The sequence below is a fragment of the Podarcis filfolensis genome, assembly GCF_964270895.1.
Source record: "Podarcis filfolensis genome assembly, chromosome: 13".
Taxonomy (NCBI): domain Eukaryota; kingdom Metazoa; phylum Chordata; class Lepidosauria; order Squamata; family Lacertidae; genus Podarcis; species Podarcis filfolensis.
The window spans coordinates 8688100-8704951 of record NC_139615.1 but is presented as its reverse complement, the minus strand read 5'-3'; the positions used below and the strand labels follow the sequence as shown (position 1 = coordinate 8704951).

The following is a 16852-nucleotide window of genomic DNA, read 5'->3' as shown; positions in this document are numbered from 1 at the left end:
GCTTTAGCTGCTTCCAGTGGCCAGCAAGAAGCATTTGTGTTGCAGGTAACATAGTATGCATAATTATCTGACCACGCTGATCCTGTTTTATAATCTTGCCCGTATGAAATTGTAGATCTAAATGTCATAAGCCCCCGCCCCTTGATTTTGAACCTACTCTGAGTATGACCAATAGAACATATATTTCACTGACTAGGGCTGCAAACCTGTATCCAATTGCCTGGGAGAAAACTGCACTGAACTGAATGAGGATGACATTCAAGAAGACATGGATGGTATTGCTCTCACAATTATACATTATGTTCAAGAGTGAAATTAAAAGAAGAAAAAATCACTGTACAATAACCAGCCATTACTAAATTGATTTAACGTGTATTTTATTTCTTGCAGGTATTTTAATAAATTTTATTGTGTTATAATTAAAATGGTTGCAAGTCACCCTGACCAGTACATGGACACAAGAGGGCTGATATATACAAATTGTATGCTAAACTTTCACATTTTGTGAATTTAAGATATATATGTTCCATCGGCTTAGGACAGGAGTGCACATTAAGAAAAATAAATATTTATTTTACCATATATAGGAACAGGTGCTTACTGCTAGATTAAGCTCACAGTTTGGAATCCATAGGGCAGCAAATATATAACACAGTGAATTGTACTCTAATCTTTTCTTCTTATTAGCAGCTCCCTCTTTTCACAATAATTTGGCATATGGAGATCTCTACAGCCACCATAACAAACAAAACATTTGCTAATCAATAAACAGTCATCATCCAAAGATTTTATTCTCCAACATATATTGGTTCCACTCATGTAGTGCATACTTGTAAGTTCGGGGTGTGTTTGTACAACATGGGCCTCCCCAGTGCCTCATTCCTGACCCTCATAGTAAGCAACAGCCCATCTAACATAACTCAGGACAATCCAGTGAACCACTTCTATGTGAAACATATGCATTGCTTGATGCTTACTCCTAGAATAAGCCCTAAGCACCCACTCCACAGTACGAAAACATATAACAGGCAAATACAGTGATCTAAAACTTTCTTTTTATTAGTTGTTCCTTGCTGTTCAGTTCGGGCCTCATAATAATAATGTAGCATTTGGGGAAAAAGATACAACACAGTAAACCAGCACTAGAACCTAAGATGGAGAAAATCTCCACAGCTACCATGTATTTCCCCTTGGTGCTCAGGTAGGTTGGGACAAAAGATACCCAAACGCTGCAAAACAGCAACATGCTGAAGGTTATGAACTTGGCTTCATTGAATGTGTCTGGCAACTTCCTAGCCAAGAAAGCCACAGTGAAGCTGATGATAGCCAGAAGGCCCAAGTAGCCTAAGACAAGATAAAACATGAGGACAGACCCTTCATTGCATTCCATGACAATCTCTGTAGTCTGTGAGTGTATGTCCATATCTGGGAATGGGGGAGAGGTTGCCAGCCACACCATACAAATGCCTGCTTGAATCATTGAGCAGGAAAACACAATGGAGTTGGCCAATCTTTTCCCCACCCACTTTCTCATGCTGGATCCTGGTTTGGTGGCCATGAAAGCAACAACCACCGTGATGGTTTTGGCCAACACACATGATACAGCCACAGAGAAGATGATGCCAAAAGCAGATTGTCGTAGAAGGCAGGTCAACTTCCTGGGTTGCCCAAGAAAGAGTAAGGAACAGAGGAAGCAGAGTAGGAGGGAAATGAGGAGAGCATAGGTGAGGTCTCTGTTGTTGGCTATGACTATGGGGGTATCTTTGTGCCTTATAAAAGTTTTGAGCACCAAAGCCGTGATGAGGGAAAAAGAAAGAGCAGCTGAAGTCAAACTGATTCCCAAAGAGTCTTCATAAGAAAGATAGGTTATTACTTTGGGGATGCATCTATCTCTGTTCTTGTTTGGATATTGATCTTCTGGGCATTTGAAGCATTCTTTCAGGTCTGAAAAAGCAAGAAATGCCATCACAGGGTCAAATTACATACAAAGCCAGGCCTCAGAAATGTTCAGTGTGGATGTTGAAGGCCATTGTCGCTGCTACTTCCAGTTTCCACACATGGAGTTAATCATTTTAGTATTAACTACATTCCTTCCCTCCACACTAATAATGAATACAGTGAATGCTTGGGTTGTGAACGTGATCCGTGCGGGATTCATGTTCGCAACCCGTGCGTTCACAACCCGCAGCGGCACGTCTGCGCATGCGCGGGTTGCTATTTGACCCTTTTGCACACACGCAAAGCACAATTTAGTGCTTCTGCGCATGCGTGGCCACCGAAACCTGGAAGTAACCCATTCCAGTACTTCCAGGTTTTGGTGCATCCGTAACCTGAAAAAATGCAACCTGAAGCGACTGTAACCCGAGGTATGACTGTACTTGAGAAACAATGGAGTGCACTTCCGGTTAGCGCCGGCGCTTAATGGCGGATCTCAACCGGAGCTCCGGGAGAGATCTGCTTCGTGGGTTCGGGTCCTGTCAGCTACGGCGAAGCGGGGACCCTTAAAAATCACAGGCGCGTTGCCTGTGAACTGGAGACTCGGCGGGCACCTTTGCGCCCCCCCGACGCTGCGAAATAGCCTTTTTAAAGGCTCCGGAGGAGCGGAGGGGTTTTGGAGCGGTGCTGAGAGTCGTCTTCACCCAGCCTGCGAAGCGAAGCCGCGTCGCCATTAGCGGAGAGCGCTGACTTCTTCCCGGGAAATTGGATTAAAAGAACAACTATCCGTGAGTAGGATTGACCGTTAAAATATAACTGGACACTAAAAGTAAAGAAATTGGGCACCGAGACGGACAAGCACTAAAAAGGAAGTCTGCTTTCCGTTCTGTAGCAAGATCAAAGCGAAAGGCACTCTAGCTGTAACTGCTTGAGAGGAAACTTGTGGGATTTAAGAAATCCACCACCAAAGCAAAGAACTCCCCCCCCCCGAAGGCAGGAGGGGGGGGAAGAAGATTTTAAAAGTGTTTCCCTGCCAATTTAAAAGAATTGGATTAAGTATCGCTGCTCTTTAACCTGGGATCGGACTGCCGGAGAAAAGGAACCGGCTAAGGACTGTTGCTATAAGAAGCTAAAAAATATCTTAAATTGACTTTGGTTACTTCCAATTTGAAACACTGTTTCTGTGGTATTACAAAGTTACCTACAGGACACTATTGACTGGGATCCCCATGAAAAAAATTGAAAGGGACTAGGAAACTTTTATTCCTTCTTTTTTGAAGAGTGTGGGATTACTTTGAGAAGTACAGAACTGACTCTACGCCCCCTAGAGGACCTACAAATTGTTTCAGCAACAAGTGGAGTTTAAAATTTGAGAACTTTGTTTGTGATTTTCAAAGTCTGGGAATGACCTTGACTAAAAGACTTTGTTATGGCAGATGGTAAAGAGAAAGGGGAGTTACAAGAAACAACCTTGAGATCTGGCAGACAATACAAAATTGACACTTACATGCAAAGAAGGGCTTCTGTAACAGGAGCCTCTGGAACTATAGTGGCTGCAAAGCCAAAAGCGAAAGCAATGTCTACAGAAGAATCATTTGCCAAGGTATTGGAGAAGATAAATGACTCTTTGGAGGAACTAAAAAAGCAAGGTGCGGAGACTAAATTGCAAGTTGCTGAAACTAAAGTACAAGTTGCTGAAACAAATAAAAAAATTGAAGAAATCTCTGGGAAAATTGACTTAAATACTAAAAGTATAACTGACCTAGGGAATAAAGTGAACTCAAATGCAGAAGCAATTGGGAAATTATTGGAAGATTCATCTACAACACGAAAGATAGCCGAGGAAGCTAAGGAAATTGCAACTGCCGCGGAGGAAAAATTTCCACCAGTTTACAAGAAATTGGATGAATATGAACTGGCACTCTCTATGCAGGATATGCAACGCAAGGAGAGGAACCTGAGGATCAGACTTGTGCCGGAAAAGGAAGGAGAGAACTTGGTGGATGATTTGACAAAAGAATTTTCTGACTTTTGGAAGCAGGAGCTGAAGAAAGAAGATTTCAAGATAGAAAGTGCATTTAGATTGGGAATAAGACAGAAGAGAAATCGACCCAGAGATTGTCTTATTACCTTAAGATCAAAGGAGGAGCGAGATAAAATATTGAACCTGCACTACCAAACAGCCCTTCGAATTGAAGACTTTTTCATTGAGATCTTTAAAGACATCCCTAAGAGTATCTTGGACGCAAGAGGACATTATAAAGACCTGGTGACACTGCTGAAGAAGAACTACATACCATTCAGGTGGGAATTTCCCCAAGGCTTGTCTTTTAAATATAAGGGAAAGAAGAGAAGAATAAAGACTGTAAGTGATAAAGACAAGTTCTTGGGAGAACACGAAGAAGACCTACAGAAAGAGACATTTCCAGGACAAGGGCATCCATCACTGGACACGAACACGGTACCACCGACAGACGAGGAACAAAAACAGGGAGCTGTAGGAGGAAGGAGTAAATAATCCCATCATGGCTCTGCAACTTCTAACCTGGAATTGTAATGGCTTAAATATTCCCAGGAAGAGAAAAAATATATTTCATGCCTTAAAGAAAGACCAATTGGACTTGATTTGCCTACAAGAGACCCACGTGACAAGAGCACACAGAAAATTATTAATAAACAAAAGACTGGGACAGGAATTTATATCTTCAGACAGAGTAAAAAAGAGAGGAGTGGTGATCTATGCAAAAGAAAAATTGCAACCGAAACAAATTTTTAAAGATGATCAAGGAAGATATTTGGCAATTGAAATTCAATTTCAAGGAGAGAAGTATTTGATAGTGGGAATCTACGCACCAAACGAAGGGAAAGCTGAATTTTTTAAGAAGTTGCATGAAACTTTGATGGACCATATGGATTACAACTTAATTTTGATGGGAGATATGAATGGAGTGGTTTCAACAAATATGGACAAGGCACAAAGACAGGTAATAACAAAAGATGGAAGACTACCAAAGACTTTTTTTGAAATGACTGACAATATGGACTTGATTGATATTTGGAGAACAAAACACCCATTAGAAAGAGAGGGAACCTTCTTTTCTGAAGCCAAAATGACATGGACAAGGATTGACCAAATCTGGGTGACTAGCAGTATGGCTCCGAATATAAAAAAAGTAGAAATCTGCCCAAAAACTTTCTCCGACCATAATGCTGTAAAGATGGTGATGAGGCAAACAACAACTGGTTCCTTCAGATGGAGAATGAATGACACCTTATTTAGAGACGAGGAGATCTGTAAGAAGGCCCAAAAAACCTTGAAAGACTATTTTGAAATCAACTTAAGGTCTGAAGTAGAAAAAAGAATAGTATGGGACGCAAGTAAAGCCGTGATGAGAGGGTTTTTGATTCAGCAAAATACTTTAAAGAAGAGAAAGCAAAATGAGAAAAAGGAGAGAATTTTGGAAAAGATAAAAGAAGGGGAAAAACAATTAAGATCGAAGCCAAAATCCCAAGAGATTCTAAGAGAAATCAAATTTCATCAAACACAATATATGGAACTGATGAATCAAGAATTAGAGTGGAGAATTAAACAAATGAGACAAAAGACTTTTGAATCTGCTGATAAATGTGGCAAGTTACTGGCTTGGCAAATAAAGAAGAGACAAAAACTCAACACGGTAACAAATATAGAAGTGGAAGGAAAAAACATAAGCAACCCAGCGGAAATTAGGAATTGTTTTCAGAACTACTTTAGGCAACTTTACACACAAGGGCCGCAAAAAGAAATGGACATACAACAGTTCCTCGAGGAAAATGGGCTGAAAAAGGTTTCGCATGAAAGTAAGATAATATTGAACCAGGAGATATCAGCACAAGAAATAGAAGATGCCATTCAAGGCATGACGCTGGGCAAATCCCCTGGACCGGATGGACTGACTTCCAAATACTACAAAGTTTTGAAGGAAGGGTTGATACAACCTTTGAAGGAAGTCTGCAATGAGATTATGGAGGGGAAAAGGGCACCTGATACGTGGAGAGAGGCCTACATTACACTTATACCAAAGACAGAGACTGAAAAGACCCAACTTAAAAACTACCGGCCCATCTCGTTATTGAATGTGGATTACAAAATCTTTGCTGATATTTTGGCAAAAAGACTGAAGAGAGTTTTGATGGAGGAGATTCACGGGGACCAAGCGGGTTTTCTCCCAAAAAGGCACTTGTCGAACAATGTAAGGAATATAATTGACATTTTGGAAAAGCTGGAAGTGAACATAAACACTAAAGCTGTTTTGATATTTGTGGATGCCGAGAAAGCCTTTGACAACATTTCTTGGAGTTTTATGTTGAAGAACCTCCGGGGGATGGGGGTAGGCCAAGGGTTTGAAAATGGTATAGGTGCAATATACTCTGAACAGAAAGCCAAACTAATTGTAAATAATGTGGTTACAGAAGAGTTCAAGATTGAAAAAGGGACACGTCAGGGATGCCCTATCTCCCCATTACTTTTTATATCGGTCCTGGAGGTTTTGCTTAATATGATTAGGAGGGACCAGTTGGTTAAAGGGATTCAGGTCGGAGCCAAACAATATAAATTGAGAGCATTTGCAGATGACTTGGTACTTACATTGCAAGAGCCAGAAGCTAGCACGAAAAGAGTTTTGGAAATAATTCAAGAGTTTGGTCAAATGGCAGGATTTAAATTGAATAAGTCTAAGACAAAGGTTTTGGAGAAAAATTTGACACAGATAGAAAAGGAAAGGTTCCAGAATGAGACAGGGTTGACTGTGGTTAAAAAAGTGAAATATTTGGGTATAAATATGACAGCTAAAAATGTGAATTTGTTTAAAGATAATTATGAAAAAACTTGGAGAGAAGTGAAGAAAGATTTGGAGATTTGGTCCAACTTGAAGCTTTCCTTGTTAGGCCGTATTGCAGCTATAAAGATGAATGTATTGCCAAGAATGTTGTTTTTGTTCCAAGCATTGCAAATAATTGATAAAATGGATTGTTTCAAGAGGTGGCAAAAAGACATATCTAAATTTGTCTGGCAGGGCAAAAAGCCCAGAATTAAATTTAAGATACTAACGGATTCAAAGGAAAGAGGGGGGTTTGCCCTGCCAGACTTTAAACTTTATTATGAAGCGGCAGCTTTCTGCTGGCTGAAAGAATGGCTACTTCTTGAAAACACAGACATTTTGGATTTGGAAGGTTTTAATAACATTTTTGGGTGGCATGCATATTTGTGGTATGACAAGGTTAAAGCACATAAAAGTTTTAAAAATCATATTGTCAGAAAAGCACTACTAAATGTCTGGGACAGATATAAAGACTTGCTGGAAAATAAAACTCCAAGGTGGCTGTCGCCAATGGAAGCTAAGGCAGTTAAAAAGTTAAATATGGAGCCCAAGTGGCCAAGATACTGGGAAATTTTGGAAAAGGAAGGGGACAAAATGAGATTGCAGAGTTTTGAGAAATTAAAAGGGAAGGTGAGAGATTGGTTTCACTACCATCAAATTAATGAAGCGTTTAAACTGGACAGTAAAATTGGCTTCCAGGTGGAAAAATCAAAATTGGAGACAGAACTGTTAGAACCCAGTACTAAGAACTTGTCCAAAATGTACAATCTGCTGCTGAAATGGAATACACAAGATGAAACGGTCAAATCGGTCATGATTAAATGGGCTCAGGACATTGGTCATAATATTTTGTTTGCTGATTGGGAAAAGTTGTGGACCACCGGGATAAAATTTACGGCATGTAATGCCTTAAGAGAAAACATTATGAAAATGATATATAGGTGGTACATAACCCCAGTCAAGCTTGCAAAGATTTACCATGTGCCTGACAATAAATGTTGGAAATGTAAAGAAACTGAAGGTACATTTTTTCATCTTTGGTGGACCTGCCCGAAGATTAAGGCATTCTGGGAAATGATCTATAATGAACTTAAAAAGGTATTTAAATATACTTTCACCAAGAAACCAGAGGCCTTTCTCTTGGGTATTGTCGGCCAAGGGGTGTTAAAGACGGATATAACTTTCTTTATGTATGCTACAACAGCAGCTAGAATACTCATTGCGAAGTACTGGAAGACGCAAGAACTACCCACACTGGAAGAATGGCAGATGAAGGTGATAGACTATATGGGCTTGGCAGAAATGACGAGCAGAATCCGAAACCAGGGAAGAGAAGCAGCGCAAGAAGAATGGAAAAAATTCAAGGACTATTTAAAGAAATATCATAAAGTTAATGAAAGTTAGAATGATGTTGGACTGGAAAGTAAATGGTTACTATTAGCAATGGTTAAGACAAGGAAAATAAGGAAGATTAGTCTAAATTTAAATTAAAACAAGGGAAGATTTGCTGAACAATCGATAAGAATTTGGAATACAGAAAGGGGAAGCATGAGGAAGTCGGGGAAGATAGGATATGAAATTAGGATATGAAATGATACATGTTTTTTGTTTTGTTTTTGTTTTTGTATGTTTATGTTTGTTGTATTGTGTTTTATGGAAAAATAAAAATATTTTTTTTAAAAAAAAAAAGAGAAACAATGGAGTGGTTGATGGATCCTATATATTACACATAACAGTTAGCAGATCTACAACCTGATTAGCCAAATTCAGAAAGAACTGGCAGGTAGAAGACATGGCACCCACTGGTCTGTCAGGGCACGTTGAGAGCTGCAATCTGTGACTCCCTAGCCATGGATTGGGAACAAATTTCTCCCAACTAGCAATGTGAGCCTGGGGTATGTAAACTTAACATGCATACTTGGCCCAGCTGTCCACCCAAGTGTGCATTGTCTCCAAATACCCATAACACCCCTTGAACATATGTTGACAAACCCCAACATGTTCATGTATCCTGACTGGTACTAAATTTCATGCATGTTAATCCTGTATGTATCAATATTTGATGCTCTCCATTACATACTTGTTTGGTTTGAAAACTTCCCTTCTGGGCACAGATCACAACTAAAGCAGCAAAATTTCTTCCCTTCCTCTTTTTTCTTCTGCTGACCAGGGAGGCAGGAATCACTACATACAGAAATGGGAACCACCTATCCATAAAAAAAAAGGCGAGAGAGCTCAAGATGAGAGAGAAAATGTTTGAGAAAAACGTTAAACATCTGAAAGTCAGATAAGGAAGTGAACAGTTAAACCTCAGTAAATTTGGCACATTAACAATAAATTTAGTTATTCAATATCTGTCCTGGGAAAACTGGTGGAAACTATTTTTAAAGATAAAACAACTCAGCATATAGAAGAACAAGCTTTGCTAGAACTAGAACCAGCCTGGCTTTTATAACACCAAGTCCTGTCTCACTAACGTATTAGGGTTGTTTGAGAGTCTCAAGGAATAGACAGACGTCCCTCTGATAAAGTGATGCAGAATGTGGAAGATTACACCACCTTAGCTAATGGCCCAGGCCTTCAGTGTTTTGACCAATGCAGCATACATCCTGATTCCTCCATCTCACTCTTACTGCTTACCATTCAGCCGGCTAAAGCCTCCAAGGTCCAAGAGCATCCCAAAAATCAGATTCAGCAGCACAGGGAGCAGAGTTGGTTATGCTGCTGTCACTCAAACAATACTTGCGAATGCTCACTAGGAAAAGGTGCCTTATCGCCTTCTCAAAGAAAAATAGGAGAAAAGGGGGGTTCAGACTAAAAAATAATGCTTGGCCCCCAATGGTGACAGTCTACTCACACATTGCTTTCTGAGCTTGCTTAAATACAAAGATGTCATGTTGCATGTTGCAGGCAATAGTTCCTTTTTAAAGTGGTATAATAGCTTCATTCCCCACCCCCATTGATTCAAGTCTTCTACTGCTTCCCCTAGCAGTGGGGTGTGGCATATTATTCCCTGACAAACAACCAAAGGGATTATTATAGAATCAGGCCCAGCTATGATACAGATCCGTTACAGACTGAAGGAAACTTCACACCATTATCTACCCTGAATCATCTATCTGGATAACAGAGCGGCTTTCTCAAATACCAAAGAATCCATACCTGGTTGAAGTTTCTGTGCCACATTATGAGATCCTCATTAATGATGAATTGTTCCCCTTCAAGAGCATGTGGAACCACTCTTCCAACTTCTGTTTTTAGAAAGGAGTTGTTTGGGAATATGTACATATTCATTATGTCAAAGCTGGGTACAAATTCCCCATGATCATCAAAAGACACCTTTTCACCTGCTGAGTTGTTAAACAAAATGCCTTGAAGAAACAGGTGCAGCTGGTGGGGAGAGAAAAAATAAAATAAGAACAACTTCCTGGAATTTTTCTTCTGAATCTTTATGAACACCTTTGCTGCTATTATATATTCATGAACATTCCTTCTTTTTTATTTATAGAAAGCTAATACCAAAATGTAGGGTTGTTGTTTTTCCAGATTTCAGTTATAGGAAAAATGTAAATTCATACATTTTATAATAAAGTAGATTCATATGTTCCTATGAGTGATTACCTGTCAAAATGTTACCTGCCATGGCTGAAGATTCTGTAATTCAAGTCCTGTGCTACACAATGTTCCTTGGTGCTTGGTCCTGAATGTACACATTGCATGCAATGCGTGAGCTATGGCGTGGACTGCAGTGTAGATACTGTAGCTGTGCCCACTCATTGCCATTTCAAAAACAGAGCTAGGAACGCTTTCCAGCTTCTCTTCCCCAGAACAGCGTTCATCATCATTATCTTCCATTAATCCCAGAGAATTTGGAAGTGAACATTCAAAAACCTGCTCCCAAAAATCTCTGAGAAAACCATCTCCTTGTGGCGAGTAAGGATTTCTGTTTTGAAGAAATGTTTGGAACCCTCGAGGTTCATTTGAGTGAATTGCAAAGGAAATGGTGCCTTGGAAAAATTGAAAATCCCATCTCCTTAAAAGAGGTGTTACTGCAACATCTATCTGGGCTGTCAAAATCCACACCTTGGTAAAAGATGGGTCTAACTTTAGCACAGGAAATGACAAAGATATTATTGTGTTCAGTAACAGGTATGTCATAGTTTCACCATAGAGCACAACTGCTCTGGCTTTTGGATCGTTGGCATATTTATGTAGCTCAAATCTTCCAATCTCATCAGGAGTAAAGGTATGGCCTTGACTTGTGATCCTTTGTGTGAAAGCTGAGCAAATTCCATTGTTGGAAAACAATAGCTCAATGGCATGTAAGAAATGGTCTCCACTGTCACTGTCCACAGCTAAGAGTCCAACCCATGTCCACCTGAAATGCTTGAGTAACCTTACAATGCCCAGGTGCTGGTGGGCTTCACTGAGTACCATGTTAAAAACAAAAGGAACTTGTGTTGTATCTATCAGTTCTTTGGCAAAAGATCCATAAGTGAGCTGAAAGAAAATGTACATGTGCTTTAGGGATATAGGAGATGTGTACCTGAATGCATGTAAATCCATTTTTAAGCATTTATGCATTTCTAGCTTTGGTTAACATTCACAGCATTATAGTCAAGAACTTGACAAATATTGTTGATGTTGATCCCTGACAGCAACCACAGTGAATAAGTCTTATATACATACCTGCTTCTAAGCCATTCTTTCTGTTCCTCTAGGTCTTGAAACATGATTTTGCCTGGTTATTCATATTTACAAAAAAAAAATTCAGTCCATAATTGTTCTCTCTTTTTTGGAACCACAAAATCAACCTCACAATGAGACAGGAATCGGACATCAGGTGAAGAAAATGCACAGATCTTACCTGTGGAATTTTGTAGAGACGTAGGATGTCTGCCATGTGGAAGGAGACATCAAAGACGAGTGCCCCAATAATGGCTATTAGGTTTTTCTGAGTATCACATCTATAGTTGGGGACAAATCTGTGCAATTTGCAGACTATCTCCAAAGTGGTGTGATAGGTCAGTTTTGCATCATAGTAGCTGTCACAGATGTGGAAACCGAGTGTCACATTCGGTAAGATCTTGGGATTCTCGTTGATGACATTTATGGCAAATGCTAAGGCCAGGATGTGCTGGTAGAACTTTGTCACCATACTGTGAATAGATCCAAAGATCCTTTTTAAACTAATACTACAGTGCATGTAAATATTTTTTTGGAATGCTGGGCCACTCTTACATTAAACCCAGCCAGATGGGTGGGGATGTAAATAGTAAATTGTTGTTGTTGTTGTTGTTGTTGTTGTTGTTGTTGTTGTTGTTGTTATCAAATCAATTTTAATTTTGAACTCATATTGTGCTTATTACTATATATATATTTCCATTGTGTGTCTTAAAAAGAAAATTCCAATGGTTTAGAAACTGAACTATAGTCAGAAATGGCAATTGTAACCAGAGACAAAGAATCTGAATAATGTATTTAAAAAAGAGAATTTGTTAATGTGTATAGACCCACCTGGAAAGAAGTACCTTTTGGAAATGAGTCATATTTAGTGAAATCAAAGTGCTTTGTTGGATTTTCCTAGCTCAGAATCCATAGAGTTTGCAGGATAATAGGAAAATATAGGGGAGGGGGTACTATACAAGTGCATTGTGGCAGGAAGTCTCCTAAAATTCAGCAGTCAAAAAAAGCTGGGAAACCCTTCTTTCGTTCCTTCCTTTCATTGTCCATCAATTTCTGGAGTCTTGGTTTTTTCTCCTACAAACCAGATACTCCTCCAAAAGCTCATTTTCAAGGTGGGTGCATTTTGCTATAATCCCCCCCCCCCATGTCAGTGTACGCTGGAATCTCCTGCACTTCGCTGCAATTCCCCATTCCCCAGCCTGAGTGTCATTTTCAGATACTTGTCCTTTCCCAACTTTTTTTCAATAATTGGTATTGCTCAGAAAAAATACATTTCTCTATATGTAAAATCAGAATGATTTGAGACAACACTGAGTCCCCCATTTCAATGCAATGGGAAAGTCTGGGCACAACATGTGCATGTTTACATGCCTATGGTCACCTCTAGTCAGTCTCTAAATCATATACCTGAATTTTTTCTGTGCATTAATAAAAACGATTAAAATATTTATGGGGGAGAAGTCACTTCTTTCTCTATTTATTTTTTTGAAGCAGTTTTTCTTCCTGGTAAAGGGAAGTGATATGGAAATGCATGAACAAGTGTGTGATACTGATCAATTGATGGAAAGGTGCGAAACCATCGTGAAAACTAACGAGGACGAAAGCTCAATAAATAACATATCATGTAAAGCTTATGTGTAAGTTTTGTGAAGCTTTTCAGGGTGAAACTTCACTGAACAAATGTTCTGCAGGGGCCCTGGGATATATAAAGCAATGTTCTGGATGCATTTGACATCTTCTGTGCCTGTATTAAAGATTCCAAGCTCACATGACATGGAAAGGGGGGGGGTTACTTACATTGGAATATCAAACGGCTGATCTTCAGAAGGGTGTATCTTAAAGAAAAGTTCGGGAAATGGAGATGTTGTCTGAGAGGCAACTCCACCAATGATGAGGTCCCCTGATTGGTACCAGCTTTGCGGACCATGGAAGGGATTGTTTTCGGCACATTGCATGATTTCTCTTGTGCACTTTATGAACAGTAGGAGAAACTGGAACACACGGAGCCTTGCAATTACACTACCAAAGCTTCTCCCTGGAGCAGGTTCTTCTGCATTCATCTATACGCTAATGATTAGCATCAGTCTTCTTCTTCTTCTGCTTCAATTATAATGAACGGCAGTAGTCAGAACTGGACCAATCTTATCTTCAACAACAAAGTTGGAAAGTACATGCCTTGTGCAGCAGAAAACTTGAATTGTGCCCCCCACCCCAACCCTGCCCTGGACCACACATGTGGAAGGATTTATAGCCACATCAGAGTTGCATATACATTGTTGTGTGTTTTTCAACCATACACTGGAAACAGCCGGCTAAGACAATGAAATACAGTGATTGAGATAATTGCGGTGGAGATAATTACATTTGATGAAATATTGGCCTCTGGCGGACACCACTTGTAAAAATTCCCCCCTCCTCTGCTCTCTGATGGCAAAGTAACTGGGAGGAAGCAGTGGCGTAGCGTGGGTTGTCAGCACCCGGGGCAAGGCAAGTAATTTGCGCTCCCTAACCCGTGGATTTGCGCCCCCTAACCCGTGGATTTGCGCCCCCTAACCCATGGATTTGCCCTAACCCCAGATGTTGCGGCCGGCCCCACCTGCACCCCCCACGCTACGCCACTGGGAGGAAGAGTCAACAGAATCAAGTGAGCAAACACCAGCTTCAAGTTTTGGCTCTTGGGTTGCATCCGATAAAGTGATGAAATATTCAGCCTAGATGTGGCAATGACACAACTGGAACCCGTTGCCCATGATAGCAACACAGTAAGGGGCCTGTTGTGGTGGATGAAATATCTATGTAATCCAGCGTCCTGTTTGCACCAGTGGTCAACCACAGATACCTATAGGAATTCCATGTACTGTACAGGACAATAGCAATTCCCTGCTGCTTATTTCTGGCAGTGGTGAATTAGTCTTAAAATGCATAGGTTGGTTGGCCATCACCATGTCTTGTGGCAGTGCATTACCTGGGCTGCCTATGTTTTATACCAGAGCTGGGAAACCACTAGTCTAATTTTGGTCCACCAGGTATTACAATGTGTCCCATGAGGCCGTTTTCCCCATACTGTGGTATCTTGCCCCTCATCTGATGTCACTGCTGAGGTCCTCTGATGGACGAGGAGACAGGGTTTAATCTTGCATTGACTGTCTGCCCAGTTTATGGCAGGGCACAGGCACATACAACCAAGGCAGAGGGATGTAATCCCTGCTCAGCCTCTGATGATAATCGCCTAGCCATCTTGCCACCAGTGCTGCTATCTTCTTGCTTGCTTACAGTAGAAGCTGAGCTTCTTCATGGTGCTCTTTTTCTTTACTGTATAACCCAGATGTGGGGAATCTTAGGCTTCCAGGCCTCTTTATTTGGTCCTTGGAACTCATCACAGGCTACATCCCACACTAATCCTGTTTTGCATACAAATGTTGCCCTCCTGTGGAGGATGGGTCAGTGTGTCTGGCTGGTAACCAGAAGGTTGTTGATTTGAACCCACCCAGGGATGGCTGTGGACAGGATTCTTACATTGCAGGGGGTTGGAATCTACAGTTATATGATTCTCCCTGTAAAGAATGTCCCTGTGAATTCTAATACTGTACAGTCTCTTGCTTATCTGCATGGAGGACCAAAAGGGATATGCAAAGTTGAACAGACACTAGCTTACTGTACCAAACTAGTACAGTGGTACCTCGGGTTAAGTACTTAATTCATTCCGGAGGTCCGTTCTTAACCTGAAACTGTTCTTAACCTGAAGCACCACTTTAGCTAATGGGGCCTCCTGCTGCTGCCGCGCCACCAAAGCATGATTTCTGTTCTCATCCTGAAGAAAAGTTCTTAACCTGAAGCACTATTTCTATGGTAACGAGTCTGTAACCTGAAGCGTATGTAACCTGAGGTACCACTGTAATCACATTTGCTGTCACCACTACTCTTGTCTCTGGACCTTGACATGTGGCTCTCGGGAGCTTGCCAAAAGGGGTATGTGACTCTTGGGTAAAATTGGTTCTCCAGCCCCTGATATAAGCAATGGTTTGGCAACCTCTGACTTTCCAAATCTCCCTACGTTTGTTGTACACTAATACAACACTAGTTAGTCTAGCACAAACAATGGTTGGGGGTGTTGGAAGTTGTAGTCCAATAGCCATAGGAGGCTCCCCATCTCTGGAAGCGGCCACAGAGAACAGAAAAAGAGGGTGGTGGAGTATGGCAACATGAAGAGGAGCTGATAGAAAGAGAAAGCAGGAGGATTTGGGGTAGGATGAGAAGATCTGGTGGTGGAGAAGAGCAAATGAAATTCTGCAGTAGACACACATGGACTCTACAGGGCACATTACTGCCATTCATAAGGTATCTGGATGAGTTAAATGGCAGGTGGATATAGACAGACAAATAGGCAGGGTACATCTGATGCCCTTTTAAATGTGTTATGGGGAGGGAGATTATTGGCTTGCTTTTGTTCTTATTTTTATGATGTATTTTGTATTTGTAATTTTATGTTGTGACCACCCTGAGATCTACAGATATAGGGAGATAAACAAATTTAATAAACAACATAGGTATCTCGCCACTGCAAAACAGGATGCTGGTGTAGATGGGCCTTTGTCCTGGTCCAGCAGGCTCTCTCGTGTGTTGAAAGTTGAGAGAGTTCTGCTAGTACCCTATGCTATATGTTCCTCCCCTCCACTGCATCACTTGACTCAGCTCTTTGAAGTCTGACATCCTGCATTATGAACTGAACAAAAGGGCATTCCCATACCCTCCAACATTTCTTCGATGAAAATAGGGACGTCCCATTCCATAATGATAATTTTACTATTTATACTCAACACACCTTACTGGGTTGCCCCAGCCACTCTGGGCAGCTTCCAACATATATAAAACCATAATAAAACAATAAACATTTTTTAAAAACCCTTCCCTATACAGGATTGCCTTCAGACGGCTTGGAGATTGGATAACTCCATACCGTCCAACATTTCTCCAATGAAAATAGGGACATCCCAAGGAAAAGTGGGACATTCCAGGATGAAATCAGAAATTGGGACGGCTTCTCTAAATTAGGGATGTCCCTGGGAAATAGGACACTTGGAGGGTCTGCATTCCAGGTCAGCTGCCACCTTCCCTGAATGCTGTCTCAGCAGGTGATGGCTGTGCGGAGGTATTTTCCTAGCCAATGGGAGCCAGAAAAGGCCTCCTTACTGGCCAGGAGAATTGAATCCCAGCACCTGTTCAATTAGACCAATTGTTGGCAGCCATGGAGGTGGGCACTCTTCAGGGGACAGGCCCAACAGAGCCGGCAGGCTTCACTTGGGTGTGCACTCGGGGGATTTACAGTGGTACTTCGGGTTACATACACTTCAGGTTACATACGCTTCAGTTTA

The 16852-nt window shown here is 41.0% G+C and overlaps 1 long non-coding RNA gene across 1 annotated transcript; it reads right to left on the bottom strand.

Annotated features, from left to right (window-relative positions):
- Positions 1-360: 360 nt before the first annotated feature.
- LOC310747217 lies at positions 361-9807 on the bottom strand. The gene is made up of 2 exons (XR_014540909.1): positions 8875-9807; positions 361-1944 (listed from the first exon to the last, which is right to left on the bottom strand). It is a non-coding gene; the product is annotated as an uncharacterized lncRNA (long non-coding RNA).
- Positions 9808-16852: the final 7045 nt, after the last annotated feature.